Here is a 13,081-nt window from a genome sequence, read left to right as displayed (position 1 = left end):
GTTGTACTAAGGGACAGAGCTTTTTCATAGGCTAGGTTAACTGCTTTGCATCCGGGTGATTTCTGACACTTCGCTCCTACATGTAAAGTCTACTTTTTTTGCTAGAAAATTACTTAGAACCCCCAAACATTATACAGTGGGGATCGAAAGTTTGGGCACCCCAGGTAAAAATGTGTATTAATGTGCATAACGAAGCCAAGGAAAGATGGAAAAATCTCCAAAAGGCAAATTACAGATTAGACATTCTTATAATATGTCAAAAAAAGTTAGATTTTATTTCCATCATTTACACTTTCAAAATTACAGAAAACAAAAAAATGACGTCTGCAAAAGTTTGGGCACCCTGCAGGGTTAATATCTTGTACTGCCCCCTTTGGCAAGTATCACAGCTTGTTAACGCTTTTTGTAGCCAGCCAAGAGTCTTTCAATTCTTGTTTGAGGTATCTTTGCCCATTCTTCCTTACAAAAGTCTTCCAGTTCTTTGAGATTTCTGGGCTGTCTGTCACGCACTTCTCTTTTAAGGTCTATCCATAGATTTTCAATTATGTTGAGGTCAGGAGATTGTGTAGGCCATGGCAAAACCTTCAGTTTACGCCTCTTGATGTAATCCCCCGTGGATTTTGAGGTGTGTTTAGGATCATTATCCATTTGTAGAAGCCATCCTCTCTTTAACTTCAGCTTTTTCACAGATGGCATCAAATTACCATCCAAAATTTGCTGAAATTTTATTGAATCTATTTTTCCTTCTACTCGTGAAATGTTCCCTGTGCCACTGGCTGCAATACAGCCCCAAAGCATGATTGATCCACCCCCATGCTTAACAGTTGGACAGAGGTTCTTTTCATTAAATTATGTGCCCTTTCTTCTCCAAACGTACCTTTGCTCATTTCGGCCAAAAAGTTCTATTTTAACCTCATCGGTCCACAGAACTTGTTTCCAAAATGTATCAGGCTTGTCTATATGTTCATTTGCAAAGTTCCAACACTGGTTTTTGTGGTAAGGACGTAGAAGAGGTTTTCTTCTGATGACTCTTTCATGAAGACCATATTTGTACAAGTATCTCTTTATAGTGGAATAGTGTACCACAACTCCAGTGTCTGCCAGATCTTTCTGGAGGGATTGTGCAGTCAAACGTGGGTTTTGAATTGCTTTTCTCACAATCCTGCGAGCTGTTCTGTCTGATATTTTTCTTGGTCTTCCAGATCTTGCTTTAACTTCCACTGTTCCTGATGACTGCCATTTCTTAATTACATTCCGAACAGAGGATATTGACATCTGAAAATGCTTTGCTATCTTCTTATAGCCTTCTCCAGCTTTGTGAGCGTCAACTTTTTTCAGTTTCAGTTTTCTAGACAACTGCTTAGAAGAGCCCATGGTGCTGATTGTTGGGGGAGGGTCAGATGAGTCTGGGCATTTAAAACCTTTGAGATTTACATCACCTGGTCTTCCCAGACGATGGTGGAGAACAATCCATGACATTGGCAGGTCTCAGCTTTGCAAAGGGGGCAGTGCATACTATAAATTCTGCAGGGTGCCCAAACTTTTGCAGACACCATTTTTTTGTTTTCTGTAATTATGAAAGTGTAAATGATGGAAATAAAATCTAACTTTTTTGACATGTTATAAGAATGTCTAATCTGTAATTTGATGCCTTTTGGAGATTTTTCCATCTTTTCTTGGCTTCGTTATGCACATTAATACAATTTTTTACCTGGGGTGCCCAAACTTTCGATCCTCACTGTATATATATATATATATATATTTAGCAGAGACCCTATAGCAGTGGTCATCAACCCTGTCCTCAGGGCCCACTAACAAGCCAGGTTTTATGTATTAACTTGGGGAGATGCAGACTAGAATACTGCAATCACTGAGCAGCAAATGATATCACGTGTGATGTATTTCGGTTATCTTGCAAACCTGGCCTGTTAGTGGGCCCTGAGGACAGGGTTGATGACCACTGCCCTATAGAATAAAATGGTGGGTGGTGCATAAGCCTTTTTCTGAAATTTGTTGCTTACAAGTTAAAATCTGAATTTTTTGCTAGAAAATTATGTAGAACCCCCAAACATTTTATATATTTTGTAGCAGAGACCCTAGAGCGGGCGTCACTAAATGGCGGACCGCGGTCCGGTTCCGGCCCCAGTGGCCATTCTATCCGGACCGCAGCCTCGCCTGTGTGTCTCTGTGGCCGGCTCGCCCGCCTGCCGATGTCGCTATTTACACAGCATGGCAGGCGCAGCAGGTCTGTGCCGTCTCTGCACTCCCCCCTCCCCACACTGCCTGTCTACCATATTCACACAAACTTGAATCACGACCGCGCTGGACAATGGGCGGGACTTTTTAAGTTAAAAAGTGGGTGATTGGTTGCTAGGCAGCGGGTCGGTCCCAGCAACAAATCACTCGCTTTTAATGGGAAAGGTCCCGCCCATTGTCCAGAGCGGCCACGCTCCATGTCCTGTGTGAATAAGGTAGGTTTTCTGTGGGGAGGGGGAGTGTTGTGCTGTGCAGGACAAAACAGGGGTTTGCTATTGAGAGGATTGTGATGGGGGGGAGTCAGTCTGCGATGGGGGAGGGTCTGTTATTGTAGGGAGGGGGTTGTTCAGTCTGTGATGGGGGGGGGGGGGGGGGCCGTCTGATTGGTGGGTCAGTCTGTGATAGGGGGTCTGATTTGGGGGGGTCAGTCTGTGATAGGGAGATCTCTGATTGTGGGGGGTTCAGTCTAAGATGGGGTGTTCTGTGATTGTGGGTGGGGGCGGTTCAGTTTGTAATTGGGGGGGGTTTAAGTCTGATTTGGGGGGTCAGTCTGTGATAGGAGGTCTGTGATTTGGGGGGTCAGTCTGATTGGTGGGTCAGTCTGTGATGGGGGGGATCTGTGATTGTGGGGGGGGGTTCAGTCTGTGATGGGGTGGTCTGTAATTGGGGAGGTCTGTGATTGTGGGGGGGGGGGCTCAGTCTGTGATTGTGGGGGGGATCAGTCTATGATAGTGGGGTCTGTGATTGGGGGGGGTTCAGTCTGTGATTGGGTGGTCTGTGAATTTGGGGGGTCAGTCTGTGATTGATGGGTCAGTCTGTGATAGGGGGTCTGATTTGGGGGGTCAGTCTGTGATGGGGGATCTGTGTTTGTGGGGGTTCAGTCTGTGATGGGGTGTTCTGTGATTGTGGGGGGGTTCAGTTTGTAATTGGGGGGGATCAGTCTGATGTGGGGTCTGATTTGGGGGGGGGGGGGTTTGTGATTGTGGGGGGGTTCAGTCTGTGATGGGGTGGTCTGTGATTGTGGGGGGTCCATCTGTGATTGGGGGATCAGTCTGTAATAGGGGGTCTGTGATTTGGGGGATCTGATTTGAAGGGGTCAGCCTGTGATAGGGGGATCTGTGATTGTGGGGGTTCAGTCTGTGATTGGGGGGTCCATCTGTGATTGTGGGGAATCAGTCTGTGCTGGGGGTGTCCATCTATGATTGGGGGGGATCGGTATGTGATGGGGGTCTGTGATTTGGGGGGTCAGTCTGGGGTGGGGGATCTGTGATTTGGGGGGGTCAGTCTGTAATGGGGGGTTTGTGATGAGGCAGGGGGATGTGATGTAAGGGGGGGGGGGGGCTGAGGACACTGATGTAAAAGGGGTTCTATGATTTCTGCACTGGCAAAACACAGGTCTCTGTTTTCTATGTGTCCTGTTCACATTGAAACAGCGCCCCTGCGTGCTGAGCAGTGTGGTGCAAAATGCATTCTGTTTCTATGCACCGCAACTGATCTGTGCTGCCTAAAAATGAAAGAAATGTATTTTGAGATTTTTATGTCGATTTCGATGGTGTGTGGGTCTTAAAGGTGTGTGCATGTGTGTGGTGGGGGGGGGGGGGGGCGCTGTGAAGTGGAGGATATCATGTGGTGTCATAGCACCAATATGACATTCGGACCTCCGCTGGAAGAATTTTTTTCCGACCGGACCCCCGTGAATTTTAATTCACTACCCCTGCCCTAGAGGATAAAATGGCGATTGTTGCAATATTTTATGTCACATGGTATTTTGCACAGCGTTCTTTCAAATACAATTTTTTGGGAAGAAATACACTTTCATAAAGGAGTTTTTTCAGCAGCAAAATAATCATCAAATGGTAAATGATTTTCAATATTTTATTATCAAAAAAGTGCTAAAATATGAGCTCTGATAATGATAAAAATCAATGATAAAAAATGCTAAAAGAAAGCTAAAAGAGCTAAAAGCTAAAAGAATAAACACAATGACCGTTTGAAATTGCTTGAGCAAACACTCTATATCCAGGTATAATAGAGCTAGTGCCGGATCAGGTTTCATAATTATAACTGAAAAGCTTTATTCCAAAAGCTGGTTAAGCCCTTACATTCCCAGAGGACATGGAGGGTACCAAAGTGACCGCATCCTCTCCAGCAGAGAGGGGGGTTGTCAGGGGAAAATGTTGCCAAGCGCCTCGGAGTCAGATATCGATGCGATAAAAAAAAAATTGCGATAGTTCCCAATGATTGATACAGTGGGTAACATTTTGGGATATTCTGATGGCACTTATCCATTGATCATCAGTAAAAGTGTGATGAAGGTCATTGGTTCTCAACCCTGTCCTCAAGTACCCCCAACAGGCCATGTTTGCAGGTTTTCCTTTATCTTGCACAGGTTCTTTAAATCAGAGTCAATGGCTTAGTATTTTTGACAGCTATTTTATCTGATGCCGCGTACACACAACCGTTTTTAGGGTTGTAAAAAATGAAGTTTTTTTTAAATGTCATTAAAAACGATCGCGTGTGGTCCCCAGAGCATTTTTCACAATGTAAAAAATGGGCATTAAAAATTTCGAACATGCTCTAATTTTTCATGACGTTTTTAACGTCGTAAAAAATGGTCGCGTGTGGGCTTTAACGACGTGAAAAAAACATGCATGCTCAGAAGTTATGAGACGGGAGCGCTCATTCTGGTAAAACTAGCGTTCGTAATGGAGTAAGCACATTCATCACGCTGTAACAGACTGAAAAGCGCGAATCGTCTCTCACCAAACTTTCACGATCGTGTGTAGGCAAGGCCGTTTTATTGATCGGGTTTTTTTCTAGACCATTAAAAACTTAATTTTTTACAACCCGAAAAACATGTGTACGCGGCATGAGAGAAATTCCCAAAAGATGGTCTGTTGGGGGTACTTGAGCACAGGTTTGGGAACCACTGATGTAGGTCACGCTCCCACTGAATCATTGGTGAACATTTGTAGAAGACCAGCTTGTCCTGCAGAAGAAAATAGAATAGGGAGATACCTTTGCTCTTGGGATTGGTAAAGAACTGCCATGCTAAAGGATGTACAGTAAGTATATTATTATTATTATTATACATGATTTATATAGCGCCAACAGTTTACGCAGCACTTTACAATGTAGGGGGGACAGCACAATAAAGAAGGTACAGGAGGGCCCGGCTCGTAGAGCTTACATTCTAAAGGGAGGGAGTAGTGGTACAAAAGGTAATAGCTGCAGAGAATGATTTGATGGGGGTGGCTCTGGGACAGATGTTAGGTGGGTGTGGGGAAGGCTTCCCTAAATAAATGAGTTTTCAGGGATCTCCTAAAGGTGGACAGGGTAGGGGCTGATTTGACATACTGGGGCAGGGAGTTCCAGAGGATGGGAGAGGCTCGAGAGAAGTCCTGAAGGCGAGCATGAGAGGAGGTAAGAAGGGAGCTAGAGAGCAGGAGGTCCTGGAAGGAGCAGAGCGGACAATTTGGGCGATATCTGCATTGGAGGTTGGTGATGTAGATGGGGGCGAATATTGTGAATGGCCTGGTATGTTGTGGTTAGCATTTTGAATTTTATACAGTGGGGTAGGGGAAGCCAGTAAAAGGAGAGAGGAGCAGCAGTCATGGATCGGTTAGTGAGGTGTATTAGTCTAGCAGCAGAATTCATAATAGACTGAAGGGGGCAGGGGTCAAGTCCTGGGTAATAAAGTGTGGGAACTCCCACCCAAGATCCACTGCCCCACCAAAAATAAAATTTGATACGCTCATATGCATAATTACTAAACCGCAAGTTCTTTCTAAATCACGCGATAACTCGCGGCAGACCTCCGCAATGTCTCCTGGGAACAATGACAAAAGCTCCCAGGAGACATTGCGGCATCGAGGAAGTGACGGAATACCCGCACACTACCCGATGAATCCATATACAGGAAGCGGCCAGTAACATAAAGGATTACTAAGGTTCGCCTGCCCCTGACAGTGACTCGAGCTGGGCATCGCCGCTCAGTGAAGGATTGGCTCGGGCGGCTCGGCTGCTCTAGTCCTGCAAAGGGAACTGCGTTCCTGCTGTGAAAAAAGTGCAGGAACTCCGTTCCCTACAGGACTTGAGCCCTGAAAGGGGGGATAGTCTATGTAAGGGTAGGCCATAAAGGAGAGAGTTGCAGTAGTCAAGGCGGGAAAAAATCAAGGAGTGAATAAGTTGCTTTGTGGTGTCATTAGTCGGAAAGGGTCGAATTCTGGAGATGTTGCGGAGGTTAAGGCGGCAGGATTTAGCCAGTGATTGGATATGGGGGCTGAAGGAGAGAGGTCAGAGTCAAGGATTACACCCAGCACCCTGGCATGTGTGGAGGGACCAATGGTTGTGTTGTTGATATTAATAGTGAAGTCATGGGGAGGGGGGCCCGTGAAGGAGGAAATATAATACGCCGGAGGTTACGTTGGGTGGCCTGTGAGCGGTCATTTGGCATTGGGGAGGTTGGATGTTCCCCGTCCACTTCACACCCCTTATAGTGGTAATATAGTGGTAATCCAGGAGAGGAGAACATGAGTACTATATGCCTTCACTTCTGCTTGAAAATGTGTGCTATCTATGGATAGCTTTTATTACCTTATTTATCGGGGTATACCGCGCCCCGGCGTATAACGCGCACCCCAAGCTTAGCAAGGTAAAAAAACAAAACTTACATTTTTGCCCTGTGTCCGGCGTGCGGCTTCCTTGCGCGGGGTCCGTCTGCGGCCTCCATCCAGGTGTCCGTCTCCGTCCAGCTTGTCCGTCTGCGGCCTCCATCCAGGTGAGTGTGTCCGGTGTTTGATTTTGGCGCTAGCTGAGAGAAGCCAGATTTCCTGCGTGTTTTGCTTCTCTCGCGTGGCTGCGGGCGCGGCCGAGCCTAGCCGAGTGCGCAGTACACTTGGCTCGGCTCTAGGCTGCGGCGGGCGGAGCCGAGCCTAGCCGAGTGCGCAGTACACTCGGCTTGGCTCTCGGAGAGACAGCGGGGATCGGCGTATATCGCGCACCCACGATTTCCCCCTGATTTTAAGGGAAAAAAAGTGCGCGGTATACGCCGATAAATACGGTATTTTTTTCAATAAACAGTATTACACTAGGGCGGCTGTGTGCCCTTTTCCTTCTTTATTCTGTGAATGGCGTCTCTATGCTGAGCTGGTGACCTACTTCTGGGTCCTATAAAGAAGTGCTGCCACTTGGACCTGGGAGACAGCGATCACTGTAGTAGCGTTGACTACTACACTGATTCTCCGCTTCCACAGGGGTCCCACAGATACGTTACATATCCAACTATGCGATAAAATCCATTCCTGGACTTCAGCTTCAAAACAGACAAGCTGCAGCATTAAAGAAAATGCAAATTGCAGGCGCTAGGTCCCCCCACAACACTCTGTAGCCCCTCTCTGGAGATCACAGCGATATCAAAGATTAGCTTGATCGACAGTGACAGCCAGGCGCTCAGCATGTGCAAAAGCTGGTCAGTAAAAGAAACCCACATCTTTTCTTTCATGAGCACATATCACTGAACTTCCCTTATAAAATATGATCAGATAACAGCGGAGTCTGTGTACATAAACTCAAGTTGTTTTATTCTTGGTTCTACGTATCTGCTGGTTTCTATAATTTCTCAATATGATCGTGTGCGCTCCTGCTGGTCCTTGCCTTCTCTCAGTAAACCATATAACTCCTCTGCTGTCAGTCTGAGATCTGATAATTCTTTCAACGTGCCTTGGAAAACATATTTCTCTGCAGATTATTCCCCCCCCCACATATGGCTTTGTATGCATCTCTATGCAAAGTGAATGGGAAGGCACAGAGCGCCATCTTGTGGTTGCTAAGAATATGGGTTAACTGTTAAATTCCCTGTATACTTTTCTAATCCCAAAAAAATCTGTAACTTGTAAACAAAAAGGGCAGAATATTCCTTACCATACATCTCACGTGTTTGTGTCACCCTGCAGGAGGAGGACAGACTCATAGCCCCTTCTGTCTGTATCACCCTGCAGGAGGACAGACTCATAGCTCCCTTCTGTCTGTATCACCCTGCAGGAGGAGGACAGACTCATAGCTCCCTTCTGTCTGTATCACCCTGCAGGAGGAGGACAGACTCATAGCCCCCTTCTGTCTGTATCACCCTGCAGGAGGAGGACAGACTCATAGCTCCCTTCTGTCTGTATCACCCTGCAGGAGGACAGACTCATAGCTCCCTTCTGTCTGTATCACCCTGCAGGAGGAGCACAGACTCATAGCCCCCTTCTGTCTGTATCACCCTGCAGGAGGAGGACAGACTCATAGCCCCCTTCTGTCTGTATCACCCTGCAGGAGGAGGACAGACTCATAGCTCCCTTCTGTCTGTATCACCCTGCAGGAGGAGGACAGACTCATAGCTCCCTTCTGTCTGTATCACCCTGCAGGAGGAGGACAGACTCATAGCTCCATTCTGTCTGTATCACCCTGCAGGAGGAGGACAGACTCATAGCTCCCTTCTGTCTGTATCACCCTGCAGGAGGAGGACAGACTCATAGCTCCCTTCTGTCTGTATCACCCTGCAGGAGGACAGACTCATAGCTCCCTTCTGTCTGTATCACCCTGCAGGAGGAGGACAGACTCATAGCTCCCTTCTGTCTGTATCACCCTGCAGGAGGAGGACAGACTCATAGCTCCCTTCTGTCTGTATCACCCTGCAGGAGGACAGACTCATAGCTCCCTTCTGTCTGTATCACCCTGCAGGAGGAGGACCGACTCATAGCTCCCTTCTGTCTGTATCACCCTGCAGGAGGAGGACAGACTCATAGCCTCCTTCTGTCTGTATCACCCTGCAGGAGGAGGACAGACTCATAGCCCCCTTCTGTCTGTATCACCCTGCAGGAGGAGGACAGACTCATAGCTCCCTTCTGTCTGTATCACCCTGCGGGAGGAGGACAGACTCATAGCTCCCTTCTGTCTGTATCACCCTGCAGGAAGAGGACAGACTCATAGCTCCCTTCTGTCTGTATCACCCTGCAGGAGGAGGACAGACTCATAGCTCCCTTCTGTCTGTATCACCCTGCAGGAGGAGGACAGACTCATAGCTCCATTCTGTCTGTATCACCCTGCAGGAGGAGGACAGACTCATAGCTCCATTCTGTCTGTATCACCCTGCAGGAGGAGGACAGACTCATAGCTCCCTTCTGTCTGTATCACCCTGCAGGGGGAGGACAGACTCATAGCTCCCTTCTGTCTGTATCACCCTCCAGGAGAAGGACAGACTCATAGCTCCCTTCTGTCTGTATCACCCAGCAGGAGGAGGAGAGACTCATAGCCCCCTTCTGTCTGTATCACCCTGCAGGAGGAGGACAGACTCATAGCCCCCCTCTGTCTGTATCACCCTGCAGGAGGACAGACTCATAGCCCCCCTCTGTCTGTATCACCCTACAGGAGGACAGACTCATAGCCTCCTTCTGTCTGTATCACCCTGCAGGAGGAGGACAGACTCATAGCTCCCTTCTGTCTGTATCACCCTGCAGGAGGAGGACAGACTCATAGCTCCATTCTGTCTGTATCACCCTGCAGGAGGAGGACAGACTCATAGCTCCATTCTGTCTGTATCACCCTGCAGGAGGAGGACAGACTCATAGCCCCCCTCTGTCTGTATCACCCTGCAGGAGGACAGACTCATAGCCCCCCTCTGTCTGTATCACCCTACAGGAGGACAGACTCATAGCCTCCTTCTGTCTGTATCACCCTGCAGGAGGAGGACAGACTCATAGCTCCCTTCTGTCTGTATCACCCAGCAGGAGGAGGACAGACTCATAGCCCCCTTCTGTCTGTATCACCCTGCAGGAGGAGGACAGACTCATAGCTCCCTTCTGTCTGTATCATCCTGCAGGAGGAGGACAGACTCATAGCTCCCTTCTGTCTGTATCACCCTGCAGGGGGAAGACAGACTCATAGCTCCCTTCTGTCTGTATCACCCTGCAGGAGGACAGACTCATACCCCCTTCTGTCTGTATCACCCTGCAGGAGGAGGACAGACTCATAGCTCCCTTCTGTCTGTATCACCCTGCAGGAGAAGGACAGACTCATAGCTCCCTTCTGTCTGTATCACCCTGCAGGAGGAGGACAGACTCATAGCTCCATTCTGTCTGTATCACCCTGCAGGAGGAGGACAGACTCATAGCTCCATTCTGTCTGTATCACCTTGCAGGAGGACAGACTCATAGCTCCCTTCTGTCTGTATCACCCTGCAGGGGGAGGACAGACTCATAGCTCCCTTCTGTCTGTATCACCCTCCAGGAGGAGGACAGACTCATAGCTCCCTTCTGTCTGTATCACCCAGCAGGAGGAGGAGAGACTCATAGCCCCCTTCTGTCTGTATCACCCTGCAGGAGGAGGACAGACTCATAGCCCCCCTCTGTCTGTATCACCCTGCAGGAGGACAGACTCATAGCCCCCCTCTGTCTGTATCACCCTACAGGAGGACAGACTCATAGCCTCCTTCTGTCTGTATCACCCTGCAGGAGGAGGACAGACTCATAGCTCCCTTCTGTCTGTATCACCCTGCAGGAGGAGGACAGACTCATAGCCCCCTTCTGTCTGTATCACCCTGCAGGAGGAGGACAGACTCATAGCTCCCTTCTGTCTGTATCGCCCTGCAGGAGGAGGACAGACTCATAGCTCCCTTCTGTCTGTATCACCCCGCAGGAGGAGGACAGACTCATAGCTCTCTTCTGTCTGTATCACTCTGCAGGAGGAGGACAGACTCATAGCCCCCTTCTGTCTGTATCACCCTGCAGGAGGAGGACAGACTCATAGCCCCCTTCTGTCTGTATCACCCTGCAGGAGGAGGACAGACTCATAGCTCCCTTCTGTCTGTATCACCCTGCAGGAGGAGGACAGACTCATAGCTCCCTTCTGTCTGTATCACCCTGCAGGAGGAGGACAGACTCATAGCCCCCTTCTGTCTGTATCACCCTGCAGGAGGAGGACAGACTCATAGCCCCTTCTGTCTGTATCACCCTGCGGGGGGCAAGACTGAGACCTGTGTATCACATTTGTCTAGACAAGTACATAAACATTTCATTTAAATACATTTATTAAGATGAGCAAAACAAAACACTTCTATATACTGTACATAGCTCTGCCACCTCCCTTTCTTGTAATCATTTTGCTGAATCTATAAAATGACAACAGAAGGCATAACAATATGTGAAACAGGAGTTTTGTATGCAGTTCCACCAACATGGCCCATTTGTCTTTGTTTTAGTCAATAAGAAAAAACAGCAATATCTGATATCAATACAACTAACCGGACTGTATTAATGGGGAACATCATGCTCTAAACACTTCACAGTAGGGTTGCCACCTCATCCCTTTAAAACAGAACACATATGAATTACACAGGTTCTGAGGCTAATTTAATGCAGGTAAGGCACCAAATGAGTCTAATTACCACCTTAATTAGCCACAGAACCTGTGTAATTCATATGTGTTCTGTTTTAAAGGGATGAGGTGGCAACCCTACTTCACAGGGTCACCAAGTCCACGCCCCTCAGCCACAAGAGTTCATTGAATATCTGCAGTTGGGTATGACAGAGGCTTCAAGACCGCAGGCAGACATACCTGAAGAAATACACTAACCCTTTATTTAAAAGTGGATGAATTCTCTGACCTACCTTAGAATATTAAAGCTAATCTCCATATATATATATATATATATATATATATATATATATATATATAAAAAATACCCTTTCAGTGGGGTTGTCCTTGCATTGTGAGGGTTAAATCATTTTTTATGCCTAGGGTCCCAGTAAAACGCACTTTACTTACCATATTTATTTCCTCCCTGGTGGCGCTCTCCTCTTCCCAGGTTAGAGACAGGCCCTTGGCAACCCCACTTACAATGCAGGTCTGCTGGTCCTGCATTGTATGCGATGATGTCACAGTGCAACCGACCAAGAACTGAAGGAGGCGAGGCTTCGGGGACTTGGCAAAGCATGAGCAAGGGGTAAGGGAAGTAAAGCAGTTTTTTTTACTAGTACCCTAAGCAAAAAAAAAAAGAAGTTAGGCCTTGCAGTGCTTGCAAAACATTCTTTTTTTTTTTTTAATACAGTGGAACCTTGGATTACGAGCATAATCCGTTCCAGGAGAATACTTGTAATCCAAAGCACTCGCATACGAAAGCGAGTTTCCCCATAGAAGTCAATGGAAACGAAGATAATTTGTTCCGATGGCATGCAATACCACTTGTGGCCAGAGGTAGGGGGGTGGCGCCGGAGAGCCTCAGGGACAGCTCAGCTGATCTCGGAAAGGTTCGGAAACACTCAGGAATGGAGTGTTTCCCAGAGTGTCACCAGCGCCCCCCCACACCTCTGGTAAAATTTGGTACTGCACACCCCATTAGCATGAAATCTGCTTGTTTTGTGAGACAACACTCGCAAACTAAGTCAGGATTTTTTTAAGTTGCTCGTTAATCTAAATGCACGTTAACCACATTATTTATAAACCAAGGTTCCAATGTACTCCTGGACAAAGTTGATGCATCACCATAAAAAAAGAAGAAGAAAAAAAATAAATAAAAAAATCACTGAGCACTTGTCTGTAATGGAATTACCTTCAGCACACTGCAAAACCACCAGGTCACCATCTTTAATACTTCATGATAGTTTCAAAGGCTGGCGCATTCCTTAAAGGAGTTTTCCACCTTTTTTTACACGTTTATTAAAAGTCAGCAGCTACAAAAAGTGTAGCTGCTGGCTTTTAATAAACAGACACTTACCTGCTCCACGGCTCCAGCGACGCGCCGGCCGGGGCTCCGCTCCTCGCCCCCCCTCGCCGGCCGGCGTCTTCA

The sequence above is a fragment of the Rana temporaria genome, chromosome 3, assembly GCF_905171775.1.
Source record: "Rana temporaria chromosome 3, aRanTem1.1, whole genome shotgun sequence".
In the NCBI taxonomy this organism is placed as follows: Eukaryota; Metazoa; Chordata; class Amphibia; order Anura; family Ranidae; genus Rana; species Rana temporaria.
This window is presented reverse-complemented; position numbering follows the sequence as displayed.